Genomic DNA, 14391 nt, shown 5'->3' on the forward strand with positions numbered 1-14391 from the left:
GTCCTTCATAGCCTTATTTGGTATCTATCTCTTAGCTAAGGGCGTGGATGTTTGCATGGGTCCACCCACCAGTGCGCTGCCAGGGAGTCAGTGAGGAAGGAGCTGCTTTATTAGACTGCAGTTTGGGATGGAGTGCCTCTGCATTTCACTTACTCATTGGGAGACAGCATAAGCTGAATTCTAAAAGCTGGTTAATGAAGGAAAGGGAGGGCTGGGCTAAACGTGATTAGTCATGGAGCTCTAGGCCTAGCTTATTTATTCTCCGAAGAAACCCAGGCCTCGTTAGTGGGACGATTGCTGACTGCAAAGCTGAGTAAATTTGACCAAGGGGCCTAAACAGAGTTGGGGAGCTGGTCTCTTTCTGAGCTCTATTGACACTGCATAGAAATGTGGGCTTATTTCCAATTTGTTTCTTAGCAAAATAAATACATAAATATCAAACGAACTTCCTTGTTTTCAGAAAGAGGAAGTAGTTTAAGTTATTGTAGGTGGGAAAAGGCGAATGAAAAGAGATGAGTGGTTTTGAGGATACGATAAAAATATCTTGGTAGGCAGTTACACGTAAGTGTAAACGGATACTCTGAAATTTTTCCTGGCTACAGGGGTGAAAGGAGTGAATTACAGTACCCAGCAAAGCCGTGGGCGTGCACGGGTATGCTGGGCTTGGAAGCTGGACCAAATGACAACATAAACCTTAGAAATGGTGCATTTGTTTTTGCCAACATCATGACAAACTCATCTTTCTTAAAATGGCAATGTTATGTAAAATCTAAATCCAGATACAAGCATAAATATTCACCATGTAGATTCGGGAATTCTACACAGAACTACAGACTGTTGACCATGAAAAGAAACTATGCATTTCATCTAAATGGTAATGGTCAACACATTTTACTTTTAAAGGACCAAATAATCAGTCTATAGGCAATGTCTAGCTACCCATTGTTGCATGTAACAGAATATTGAAAAATCAAAATCTCCTTTCATACTTCTTGTTGCCTATAGCACATTGAGTCATTTATTTATTTAACATTTTCATGTTTTGACAATAAATGTTTACTGTGGAAATTTTGTAAAATTTATTAGCTAGACAGCTAGAAAAAACAAACAAACAAAACACTGGTAATCCACAACCCAGAAATCATTCTGGTTATATTTCTTGTATGTATGTATGTATGTATGTATGTATATGCACATACACATGGTTAATGGTATATGAGTATGTTTAATATACCTATCTATGAGTATGTGAGATATACTGTTTTACATTTTCTGTTTTTATGCACAAGTCTCTCAGCTATGGAAGACTTTCAGACATGGTCAGGTGATGCTTGAATCCTTTTATCATGTGGCTGTACCACAGTGTTATTTCACTTTTTTTGTGGTGTCATCTAGTTAGATATTTTGAACATTTTATTATCAGAAATGACACTTTGATGAGCATTCTTTCACAATAATTTTGATTTTTTTTCCCTTTAAGTTGGAATCTCCAAGATAAAGCAGAACAGTTCTCAGAAAATTTTACTCTATTTCCGTTTCTAAAAGTTGTACAAATTAAACTTGAATAGCATCAAATGTCCTACTGGCATATCTTTATAAAAGGGAAGTAAGCACAGCATTTAGGGAAAAAGTAGAAATGATCAGAAAAAAGTGTTTCTTTGTTGACAGATACAAATGATTGCTTTTGTTTCTTCAGTTGCTAATTTGGCTAACTCTTGTATATGTTAATTGGCTGTTTGGATGTCTCCTGAAATTCCTTTTAATGTCTGTTGCTCACTTTTTCTATTTGTTTGACAACTTTATGGCTGATAAAGGGGCTTTGTTTTGTTTGTTGGACACAAAAGTATTTTCCCTTTTACTACTCGTAATTATTATAAAGCTCAGCAATGTAAACTGTTGTTCCTAGAATATGGAGATTGATTTTAACGTTATTGAGGAACCTGATAATGGCAAGCTCCCTCTATTTACTTACTCTTGGAAGAGCCTAAGACAATAGATGCAAATCTCTCTTGGGTACCTTATAAACTAAATGTAATAAAAACCAAAAACGTATATAAGAACTTTAGGAGAACTCAACAGCAGTTGATCCTCAGATTAATATGAAACAATGATATACCCTCCCCCTTTTAACTTGAAAAATCAACACAAAAGGTAGTGGGCGGGGAGAGATCCAGAACAGCTGAAACCAGGACATATTACAAAGTTATTGCAATCTGCAAAGATTGGTATTGAAGGGAAGAGACAAACGAATGTGTGACACAGAACAGAGAATGTTGTTCATGTTCATTGATTTTACATATATAATCTCTATCACATGCTCATGTGTGTGTATTCGTGAGACAGAGAGAGAAAGAGAGAGAGAGAAAGAAGAGAGAGAGAGAGAGATTTGGCTTCTATCCCAAACCGATAAGGGAAAGAACCAATTATGCTCAAAAAGTAATGCTAGGACAGTTGGCTCCCCTGTTCATAAAAACAAAACAAAACAAAACAAAACAAAACAAAACAAAACACCAAGAGCAATGACAGCTGCAAAACAGGCAATTCTCTAAAAGAAAAGAAAATACTGAATGATGATGACCTACTACTACATCCAGTTATTACTGTTGTTATTCGTTTTGGCCTAGACAGTTTCCAATAAACCTTGCTCTTTTCTCTCACATCCTGTGGAACACACTGAGCCTTCTAAATTGTAAGACAACAATGATAACTGTATTCTCTTCTGTTTTTCTTCACCCACAGATATCTCCTGTCCTACTGTCTCTTTCACAGAATTTTAACCACTGCTCTTTATTCCTTAAACACCAGCTATGTTTGCAAACTCAGAGCCACCTTCCTCGGCTTTTCCTTCTACCTACAATGTTGTTGCCTCTGATAGGCAAGATAGATTATTCCCTCACTTTCTATTTGTCTCTTAGAATCTATTTATTTATTAATTAATTTATTTAGTGTGTGTGTGTGTGTGTGTGTGCGTGTGAGCCACATGTTGCACATGTGGAGGTCAGAAGATAAGTTTCAGGAGCTGGTTTTCTGCTTTTCACCATGGGTGTACTTAGGATTGAACTTAGTTTGACAGGCTCAGCAGCAAGTCCCTTTACCTACTGAGCCATTTTACTGGCTCTAGAAATTGGATATAGTTAAATTGAATCTTTATTTAAGCCTATAATCCATTTGGGGTTAAGTTTCATGTATGATATGAGAATGGTGATTAATATTTTTCTCAAATGACCGGGTACTTGTTCAAACACTGATTGTAGAAAGATACCCATGAGATTAGTTTATCAAAAATCAATTGTTTGATTTTCTGTGGTAGTACTAGCCTCATAGGGCCCTTTCCCTAAGGTAATACCAGCATCTGAAAGATAGAGACAGGAAAACCACAAGTTTACGGCTAGCATGGGCTAAATAGCAAGACACAGTCTCAAACAATAACAACAACTTGCTAAAATTTGTGTGGATTTAGTTATGGACACTTTGATCTACTCTATTACCCTATTTTTTAATTCTTTTGTTAATACTATTCATTTGGTTTTGATTTTTGTGGTTGTCTTAGGTTTCTATCATTATGATGAAATATCATGACCAAAGCAACTTGGGGAGGAAAGGGTTTATTTGACTTATACTTTCACATCATAAACCATCATGGAAGGAAGTTAGCACAGGAATTTAAACAGAGGAGGAACCTGGAGGGAAATTCCATGGAGAGGCCATAGAGGAATGCCACTTACTGGCCTGCTCAGCTTGCTTTTGTATAAAACCAGGACTACAAACCCAGGGATGGTACCACCCACAATAGGGAGGGGAGGAGGACATCCCTTATCAGTGAACTGGGGGAGGGGTATGGGAGGAGAAGAGGGAGGGAGGGTGGGAGTGGAAGGGGAGGAGGGAGGGGGCTATAGTTGGGATACAAAGTGAATCAACTGTAATTCATAAAAAATAAATAAATTTTAAAAAAGAAAATGCCTCATAGCCTTGCCTAATCCCCATTTTATGGAGGCATTTTCTCAATAGACGTTCTCTCCTCCCTGATGACTCTAGCTTGGACCAAGTTGGCATAAAACTAGCCAGGACAGTGGCTTTCATAGGAAGTCTAGAAGTCAGAGTGTAATTACTCTGACTTTGTTTTCTTATTAAGTCCTTTCAACTTCCATATAAATTTCATTATACGATCACTAGATTTTTAAAAAGAAGGGTTGCTTTGATTTTGATTGCTAGTGTATCAAATATATTCATGCACAAAAAATCCACACACATAAAAATAAATTAAAAGTACTACCACTTATAAGAGCATAAAATATGAAAAAAGGATAAATTTGACAAACTTGTGCAGCGGATGTACACCGAGAACTATACATTGATGAGCAAAATTAAAGATGATCCTAGGGGGTGGAAAAAATACCATATGCAGATCAGAAAACTCAATCTTGTGCATATATGTCTGTGCATCATGTGTGTGTCTGGTGCTCACAGAGAGCAGAAGACCTTATGAAATACTCTAGGTCCAGAATTAGAAATGGTTGTGAGCTCCAACAATGTGAGCCACATTTGTTTCAGGCTTTAAAGGTTTATTTTTCCAACACCAACGAGACATACACAAACATCACTTTTCTGAGCAGCCCCATGGACCAGACCATCATCGAGTTTCACCTCTGAGACCTCAACGGTTTCAGAAGAGGGGGATTGGACGTGCTTGGCTCCTGCTCCTGCTCTTTGGTAAAGAGACTTCTGAGCACACAACATGGACTTGGCCAATACTGAATTTAAATCACATCATTACCAACTCCTCCCTCACACTTGATGGATGACCCCCCCCACCTTTGGAAAAAAAAAAGATAGCCTCAGATGAAATGGTGAAAGAGGCAGCTTACAGAGAAAATGACACTTGCTCAAGGCACACCAATTTTTATATAGAAACACACACACATACAAGAAGACAGACTTAAATTAGACGAGGACTCCCAACTTTCAAGTAAAGATACAAGGAACTGGGATGAGGTCAGATGAATACAAGAGTGACTACTTGAGGGAACTGTGGTAGGAGAGAGGCAGGCAGCAGGCATGGCTTTGTTCCCCTGAAACCTACTTAAATAAGTTCAAAGGAGCCTAGCTACCCTCAATATTGCTTTGACAGGTGATGACCTTGGAGCCAGATCCAAAAGACCTCTCTGGGGGCTGCCCAAGGAACTCACCCATGAATCCAGAAGCACTCAACACTGGTGATGGCAATTTGTCATGTATGGCAGCAGAACAACCACCCAAGGCTGGAAGAGAATAGATACAAGGAACAAGACATGTTTGCTCAGTGGTATGTGAGCAGCTGTCTGTGGTCCTGCAGGCTGTGGTAGATTTCCTGGTGACAGGTGACAAGGCACAGGGCCAACGAGAGGTCACAAGTCAGTAACTTCCTTCTCACATCAGGCAGCACAGCACTCAGTGGCTTTGACAATTGGTGCACAGAAGTATATGACACCATTTTAATCAAGGGTGCTGAAGACTTAAAAGAAGGAAGAGACGTTTGTGTTCTCTATGCAATACATCCATTTACAAAATTGGCCAGTACTGTGGACAACACATAAATACAGGATAAAACATTACAGGTGCACAGGTGCATAGAAGCATACTTACAGAAGCCAAAAAGTTCATTTGATACATCCAAGAACAGAGTTAAGAATCTAAAAAGAAGAAACAGACTGCTTGGAAATGTCAAATGGCTTTCACATACGACGGTACGTGGGTGCCCACTCCCACTGAGTCAAATGCGATGGGGTTTGCAGGAGTCACCTGCAAACATGTGTACAGTTGACTCCAGGTACTAGAGACCTGAAAACGGAAAACAGACACTTTAAGTCTTGCCTAGTAGCACATGCCTGGAATGCCTGGGTGGAGACATGAATTTAAGGAATTTGAGATCAGTGTAGATTTTATGTAGCCAGACCTTGTTCAAAGAAATCCAAATGTAGGGTCTGGAGAGATGGCTGCTCATTCAGAGGTCCTGAGTTCAATTCCAAGCAACCACATGGTGGCTCACAACCATCTATAATGGGATCTGATGCCGTCTTCTGTCATGCAGGAATACATGTAAATAGAGTACTCATATGTATAAATAAAAAAATATTTAAAAATCTAAATCTACAGGGCTGGAGGGATGGCTCCGCAGTTAACAGCACTTCCTGCTTTTGCAGAGAACCCAGAGACCCAGTGCCTTCTCCTGGCCTCGGCGGGCACCAGGCCACCACATGGTGCACAGACAGATGTGCAGGCCAAACACCCATGGCTGGGCATGTGACTTGGTGGTAGAGACTTTGCCTAGCATAAGCAATGTCCTGGTTTTCACCTCGAAAGGACACCACCCATAGCAATGGAGAAATCAAAGGGAAGGTCTGCAATTTTGAAAATGTAAAGGCTTGAGGGAAAGGCCCCGATGAGTCATACACTTGAACATCTGAGGAGAGTGAGGGCTGATTGGCCAGCACTAGTGTCTTTGAGCTTAAAGGATGCACAATGAGCTCGTTCTGTGAGTGTTGGGAAGACTGCAATCTTGAATCTACTGCTACTTACTGGCATGAGTCATCACCACCAGGGTGAAGAATTATTGCCAAACTAACTCTGACAACCAGAGGAAGTAAATCGAAGAAGAGTTGGCCTTAATTTTGTTTCCAGGCAGTTAGATTTCTAGTTCACTCTTAGAATTTGCCATTGGCCTTGTCAATATAGGAAAAGGTACTGGAAGAGAAATTTGGCCTATAGAGCCTTGGCCTCAGCATCATAAAGCATGATAAAGACTGGGTTTGATGTTATAGGAAAGTAGCTTCATAACTGATATTCTTAGTTTATGATTTGGAGGAGAGAAAGTGTCTTATTTCTGCAAGAGGTCTCCAGAGTGTGACTTTGGCCATTAGAATGGATTTTGAGTTTTGAGAAAATGATTTCAAAATTCAGGATGCGTTGAGTAAATATTTGTGGCTGAAATAGCCCTGCTTGAGAGGCCAGGGTCAGAACTAGTCAATGCACAGGGAAGTTTGGACCAGTAGTGACACTTGAAGTCTGTTTCCCTTTCATAACTTGGCCATGCTTCCCACTGCCTAGCTTCCCTTTGCACTTGTCTAGTTTATAAGCTGGTCTCCTGACTTCCCTTTAAAATATCAATGATATTTCTCCTGGTTACTTCAATTCAAACACAGAAGCTTAAAACGCCTTGCCTGTGAAATTTCAAATTATAATAGTTTATTTGTTATTTGAGAATTTCAGAGGTGTATACATTGTATTTTAGTCACATCTAACTCTATGCCTCCGGTTCCTCTTAGACACTTTCCATGTCCCCTAACTTCATGCTTTCTTTCTTTCTTTTCTTTCTTTCCCCCTTTTTGGATAACCCATGAACTCTACTGGGTACTCCCCATATGCGTGTGAATATAGGAACACCCACTGGAGCTTGTGTAACCTACCAGTGACCATCCCCCAAAGAAAAGTGGTTTTCCCTCCCTCAGTAGCCATCAACTATCAACAGCTCTTCAGGTCGAAGCGGGGCTTTGTGTGCCCTTCCCTCATCTAATGCGTGTGCATTTTAACAAATGATTGAAAGACTATATCATCCAACATCCTTTTTGGTCTTTTCCTTTTTGTGTGGAAGGTATGTGTTGTTATATATGTGTGCTTCATGCCTGAAGATTCTAGAGGTCAAGTCTTCAGGTGTCTTTCTTCAGAGACCAGCCACTTTGTGAAAGGTTAATTTCACAAATAATAAAATTACTAATTCTGAGTGATGAAGTGGCTTGTTCTTTTTTTGTATTTTTGTAATTTATTTTTTTCTCAAAAATATGAAAAGTTTTTATTTAAAAGTCAGATGAAACCAGGCACAGTGACATGCCTGTGATCCCAGCACTCAGAGAGGCAGAGGTTGGAGTATCTCTGTGATGAGCCTGGCCTGGTCTACAAAGCGAGTCCAGGACAGCCAAGTCTACACAGAGAAACAACAACAATAAAGCAAACAAACAAACAAAAAACCAAACCAAAGAAACAAACAAACAAACAAACAAACAAAAAAACTCGGATGAAATTACTTTTAAAGCTTCACTAAGTAGAAATCAGGTAAATATCTATATTTCCTTATTCCTTTTTCTACTATTAAAAGATAGACGTAACTCAACATTTTCAGAAAATAATCAGATACAGGAAGTAAAGCTTCTTCTGTTCTTTTGTTCCAAAAACCACTTTTCTCAGCATCTAACTTCTTAACCCCAATTACCAGTAGTATTAGTTTTAAAAATTTGAGAGTTGTTCTGAATATCTAGTAAATTTGAGAGTTGTTCTGAATATCTAGTACATTATGCATATTTTAATAATAATAGGTTTTTAAAAGATAGAACACTTCCAGTCAGAACCACAAGTGATTTCTAAAGCTCACATTCCAACTATTTCTTTACTCCAGTGTCTTTGTATGGCAGGTGGGACTCCCCAGAAGGTGGGCTCTCAGGGTTTGCTGTGTGGAGGTTTTTACTCTGTGTGTCTTTGGGGTCAGCACCTGTGGCAAGGAGGAAGCAACAGCAGGAGTGGCCAGAGGTGGGAGGAGTGGGAGACAGTGGCAGCTTAGACCATAAAGAGCTGTGTGACTAAGGTGACCTATCGAATCTGTCAACTGTTGAGCCTAAGTGATTATGATTTTAGGCCCCCGACTTTTCGTTTCATGGGTTCCCAGGAGGGTAATGTGCCTTGGAGTAGAGTGTCCTTAAGGAACCCACAGCTGGAGGCTGCCTGGCACCAGACTCTCAGTAGTGACGTCAAGGCCCCTCGCATTAAGCTCTACGTCTATTCCGTGCCCTAGTGTTCCAGAAGCATGTTCTGTGCATCAGACTTGTGCGGGCCTTCTTCTTGCTGCGCCATTACCCAGTTCTCACAGCTCTTAGAGGGATATATTGTGTTTTGCTTTCTTACACATGAGAAAACTTGGCTCGTGTTTGTTTTTCCTGATAAAAACCCGGCATGGGGCAATAGCTTCACACTTGGCCAACTACCTGGAGTAGTCTGTCTGCTATACAAAGGAAGAAAGCCAACTCTGCTTCTGGGGAGGGGAGTGTCACAAATTTTAGACCAGTCTGCTTTTAATTTCCTTGTTTACCTTAAGGTAATCATGCTTGTATGTCTTTTTTTTTTTTTAATTTTTATGGTGTGTGTGTGTGTGTGTGTGTGTGTGTGTGTGTGTGTGTGCATGTGCAGGTCAGAAGTCAATGTCCGTTTTCCAGTGTCTGTCTCAGCTGTTTTCTACATTACTCGTTGAACCTGGAGCTTAGTGGTTTGGCTAGACTGGCAAAGCCTGGGAATCTGCCTTCTCAGTGCCTGGATTCACTGCGCTCTGCTTTGTGTGTGGGTTCCAAAGCATCTGAACTCAGCTCCTCAAGCTTGTGGGGCAGGCACTTGACCTACCTTGTCATCTCACTGGCCTTCATGTAGAATTTGAAAAGGAGATGTCTAATTGATGGGTCAGCAAGATGGTTCGACAGGTAAAAGTACTTGCTGCCAAGCCTGATGACCTGAGTTTGACACCTAGGCCCCGCAGGTGAAAGGAGAGAACAGATGAATGCAGGTTGCCTTCTTACAGACTGTCCATACACATGCCATGACTTGCATGTGTGATGTACATACACACCAATAAATGAATTTGGAGAAAGATGTATAAACTGAGGAACTAGAAGTCAGAGATATGGAGACTTCTCATTGGTTGGTTATGCTGATATGAGAGTTATGTATAAGCAGGTTTCTGAAAAGAATCAGAATCTGCTCCTCTGACTCGTGCCATAATTACTTCCCTTCCTCCACACCATGTCCCATTAGTCAGCAGCTAGATGTTCCAGCCACATGGAACACAGAAGCGACTCAATTTTCTATCTGATGATCTGGAAAGTCAACACTAGCAGGATAGTGTTTAAGTATCATTAAGAGAAGCAAATAGGAGCCCATTAGAACTTTGGAAGATAGTTCTGGTAGTCAGTTTCCTCACTGAGAAGTTAAAAAGCCTGGAGAAAGTCTGCAATGAGGAAAAGGCAAGTCGAAACAAACATATTCCGAGGCAGCGTGTGGCAGGATAAAGAGGCAGTGAGCATTCAGGACTACCTCTCACATCCATGTACAAAGCTGAGATAAGCTTTCTGGGCCTCAGGTTTTTTTTTTTTTTTTTTTTTTTCCTGTAAAGGTTCATCTTTTATGATCACGTGGAAAGAGAGGCAGAGCTAAAACTTGAAAATATATATATTTCAAATATAAAAGGTACCTCTGTTGCCTTGGTTTTTGGTTCCTTTACTCAAATACGACAGAGAATACATTTGCTCCATGTAAAGATTTGATAAAGTCAGGTTTGGTGATGGTGGTGGTGGTGGTGTGTGTGTAATTCCAGTGTCAGGAGCTGAGGCAGGAAAATTGAGAGTTTGAGGCTAGCCTGGACTTCACAGAAATTTCAAGGCCAAACTGGACGAGTTACATAGGAAGATCCTGTCTGAAGAAATCAAGGATTGGAAGCAGAGTAAGGTAACTCATATTTGTTATCCCAGCAATTGGGAGGCTAAGGAAGGAGTCACAGAGTGTTTGAGGACAGTCTGTGTTATAGCGTGAAACCTTGTCTTACAAACAAACAAACAAACAAACAAACCTCCAAAAGGCTAAGGATGTAGCTCAGTGGTCTAGTGTATCTTGTACCATACTGTAGGTTTGATCTCTATAAATGTAAAATGTGATAATAGTTTCAACTGATCTGGCAGACTGAGGAACTTCTAGTTAATTTTCTTCTGTTAAGTCTTATAAAGCTTAAAGTTTCCAAGTGGCCACTTCTGTACTTGAAAGAGGTAAAGCTGACATTTTCACAATGAAAGAAAAATGTTGGAAAACTTGGCACGTTATAGAGAAACTGTAAATTCCTGGACACAGTATTTTGAGGTTCATGCTTACTAAAAAGCGTTTGTTGGTTCAAAGAAACTGATGAAGGAATGATAACTTATTCAAGTAGGAGTGTAAAGAGGTAAATTTAATTTTTAAAAATATATGTAAGGATAAAGACTCAGAACCTACATTGCTACAGTAATTGAAAGGAAATTGAAGCCTTTCTTTCTTTCTTTCTTTCTTTCTTTCTTTCTTTCTTTCTTTCTTTCTTTCTTTCTTTCTTTCTTTCTTTAAATTTAGTACAAATCCTGTCAACAAGCCCAATCAAATACATTAGAAGGGAGCCCTTGCTTCAGAGTCACTAGCTCCTACTTTCCTAGCATTGTCTCCAGGAACTCATCTGAAGTCTCTTGAGTGTTAGTTAGCCTTTGCAGCTTTACAATAGAGAAAATAGTAGTATAACTATCCTTTAGGGAATAAAAGTGCAGCCTGCACAGTGCCTGCTGTAAAATAGAAATTCAAAAAATAGAAGACAAATGCATCTGAAATGAAGGTTTTTCCCTTTTACAAGTGTTTCAGAAAATGATATCAATTATTTGGCACAGGGAAATGCAAAATAGGGGTCCCAGCAAATGTGACTAATGTCACCTACAACTCAGTCATGCCGGCTTTTTAGCAGAGAACCTAGATTGAAAATTCCATATTCTAGTCACGAGGTCATTTTTATGCTGGCATTCAGAAGCTTTGCTACTATTTCCTGTCAGTTGAAATATTTCACTAATTACTATGGCCTTGGAGAATGAATTAACAAAATTTCATCTAGACTCAGGAGTATAGAAGTCATATTTCTTTAAATAAAAATCTGAAGTGGTAATGTTGTGAGCTGATACGCACACAGCAGGTTATTCACATAATTGATTCTCTTATCTTACAAAGAAGGTTAATTACATGCCCTCTTTGAAAAAGACATAGAAAGTACACCTCATTGTTTGTGCTTCTCGAAAATGTTTTCCTGTTGCTTTGACTCAAATGTGACCTTATCCTGTGGGCATCGAACCAAATCTTATCAGGCTAATTTGAGAAGTGTGTGTGTGTGTGTGTGTGTATGTGAAGTTGCCACTTATATGGTAACTTTGGGTACTAAACACTACAGCATTAGTTAAACTAGGTATCATTCAACTCTGAATGCACAAAGCTGAATGCACTTTATTAAAGAAAAGCTTCCTAGACACATTCATTTGCACCTAATGCACAGTTATAATCAACACAGCTAACTGGCTCTCACTCCTACCCCAAGTTCCTGGCAGATTAGAAACATCTACATTTTTTTTAGCCAAGTACATGCACAGGGGAACTCATGGCAGAGAGTTTATAAAAGCGGGGAAGAAAGAAAAACAATAAAGCAGGCACAAAGACTACAAAAAGCCCCATAATCTGGGGCCATTTTGCATAAGAGCAAAAGTATTTGTTCTACACAGACGAGCATAATTGTTGGAATTCATATTGCCTTCAAATTCCAGGTCAATACTGTTAAGGTGATGTTTAGATGGAGAAACTTCAAGACAGGCCATGTGTTCTAACACATACCTGTAATCCCAGCATGTCGGAAGAAGAGGCAACAGAATCAGGAGTTAAAGGTCAGTCTAGGCTAAATGAGATCATGTCCCCTCAAAATAGAAAAATAAAAACCCAAGCAACAGAATGAAAGTTTAAGGTAGTATATAATTGAATTTTAACAATCTCAATCTCAATAAGATGAGGAAAATTGAAAATCGGGTTTATAATTTTTCATTCTTTGACAATTTCATACACACATAGGAAATTCTAATTATTCTTGCCTCACCCCCTTTTTTATTAACTACACTGTATTCACTTTGTATCCCCCCCCCATAAATCCCTCCCTCCTCCCCTCCCAGTCCCACCTTCCTTCCCTCTTCTTCTCCCATGCCCGTCCCCAAGTCCACTGATAGGGGAGGTCTTCCTCCCCTTCCTTCTGATCCTAGTCTATGAGGTCTCATCAGGACTGGCTGCATTGTCTTCCTCTGTGGCCTGGTAAGGCTGCTCTCCCCTCAGGGGGAGGTGATCAAAGAACAGGCCAATCAGTTCCTGTCAGAGGCAGTCCCTCTTCCTATTACTGTGGAACCCACTTGGACACTAAATTGCCATGGGCTACATCTGTGCAGAGGTTCTAGGTTATCTCCACGCATGGTACTTGATTGGAGTATGAGTCTCTGGGAAGTTCCCTGTGTTCAAATTTTCTGGTTCTGTTGCTCTCCTTGTGGGGTTCCTGTCCTCTCCAGATCTTACTATTTCCCACTTCTTACATAAGATTCCCTGCACTCTGCCCAACAGTTGGCCATAAGTCTCAGCGTCTGCTTTGATAGTCTGCAAGGCAGAGCCTTTCCGAAGCCCTCTGTATTGCCCCACCTCTTTTACTTCCTTCCCATTCTTGTCAGTCTCCTTTCCTACAGATCTCTTTCTCACATTCACAACGTTTTGTTTTGTTTTGTAGTCCTCTAAGTTTAACCAGAGCTGTCTGTGTGGCCCTATTCACCTAGCCTGCTGCACTCTCTAGTAGGTACACAGCTGAAGATATGATTCTCTACCAGAATCTTGAGCAATAGTTAAGCTGTAAGTCAGACGGCACACCAAGCCCTTCCTCATCTATAGCTGACTGTGGAAAGGCCAGTGTTTTCCAAGCCAGGTTCTAGGAACCATAATTGTGGTGAATGTATGATTGCAAATGATTGTGTCATATCTAGATGATGGCATTTAACAGCCCCTCCTCCCTGTCTTGGGACTCTTATTTTTTTTTGTCTCCTGTGATCTTCCCTGAGCATTTGAGAGGCATATATACTTGTCCAACTATAGTATATAGCCCTTTAAACCTGACTTGCTCTTTCTTTTTTTAAACATGATGCTTGAGACTCATCAATGTGGACTTGAACAAAATAAAAATCAAACAAGCAAAAATCAAAAATGTTTGTGCTTAAAACTGAAAAAGACTTACTCAGCTATGTTCACAACAGCTTTATTCATAATACCCAGAAAGTGGAAACAAACTAAATGTTTCTCAATGGAAGAATGGATAAAAAAAAAAAAATGGGGTCCATTTACACAATGAAGTATTACTCACTTGTTTAAAAAAAAATGACACCATGAAATTTGCATGCAAAAAGATGGAACTATAAAAGATTATTCTGAATGAGGTAACCCAGACACAGAAAGACAAACATGGTATGTATTAACTTATAAGTGGATATTAGGTGTAAGCTTAAGGATAATCATGCTACAGTCCACAGACCTAAAGAAGTGAAGTAACAGTGAGGGCTTGTGGGGGTGGGGGGGTCAGGTATGTATTATTTCCCTAAGAAGGGGAAATAGAATAGATTTTGCAGGTGGACTGAGGGTGGGTGGGGATGGAAACAGGAAGGAGGAGGTGGAGGGAGAGGGAGAAAGAACTAAGAGAGATGACTGGATTTGGGGTACATTTTGGTGGCAAAGTGAAAAACTAGCTCAGTGGAAACT

General features: G+C 39.9%; 1 pseudogene; it reads right to left on the reverse strand.

Moving 5' to 3' along the window:
- Nucleotides 1–5700: 5700 nt before the first annotated feature.
- The window catches only part of LOC110542898 (heat shock protein HSP 90-beta-like), a 37432-nt pseudogene continuing 28741 nt past the window's right edge, over nucleotides 5701–14391 (reverse strand).

This window comes from Meriones unguiculatus, chromosome X, assembly GCF_030254825.1.
Source record: "Meriones unguiculatus strain TT.TT164.6M chromosome X, Bangor_MerUng_6.1, whole genome shotgun sequence".
NCBI lineage: Eukaryota > Metazoa > Chordata > Mammalia > Rodentia > Muridae > Meriones > Meriones unguiculatus.